Below are 314 nucleotides of genomic sequence, written 5' to 3'. Positions count from 1 at the left end.
GGCCGGCGACTCGGGCGGGCGCCGCGCAGACGCACCTGAGGGCTGCCTGCTTTCGTTTCCGCGCAAACTTCCTGAGGCCCGGAGGAGGGGAGCCGCGGCGGTCGGAGAGTCGAGAATGACTCTGACGTCGCGACAGCCCCGCCGGAGTGGGCTAGGAGAGGGCGCGACCTGGGGGCCACCAGGGACAGAGCGCGGCGGGCTCCTCGGCGGCCGCCCAGCCCCGCGCCCGCCTGCCCGCCCGCTCGCTCACTCACCGCGCTCAGGTTCCGGGGCTCGCGGCCAAGCCCAGTCCAGCCGCGCTCCCCAGGGCCCGC

At 76.4% G+C, this 314-nt stretch overlaps 1 protein-coding gene across 2 annotated transcripts in view; it reads right to left on the bottom strand.

Moving 5' to 3' along the window:
• The window catches only part of RIPK1 (receptor interacting serine/threonine kinase 1), a gene marked incomplete at its 3' end in the record, with an annotated part of 31,489 nt that extends 31,175 nt beyond the window's left edge, over window positions 1-314 (bottom strand). For both annotated transcript variants that reach the window (XM_027765593.1, XM_027765595.1), the window contains 1 exon segment: window positions 255-314.

This window comes from Tupaia chinensis, unplaced genomic scaffold (assembly GCF_000334495.1).
Source record: "Tupaia chinensis unplaced genomic scaffold, TupChi_1.0 Scaffold138812_1, whole genome shotgun sequence".
NCBI classification, from domain to species: domain Eukaryota; kingdom Metazoa; phylum Chordata; class Mammalia; order Scandentia; family Tupaiidae; genus Tupaia; species Tupaia belangeri.
Note: the sequence above shows the minus strand (reverse complement) of the source record. Positions and strands in the feature narration are given on the sequence as shown.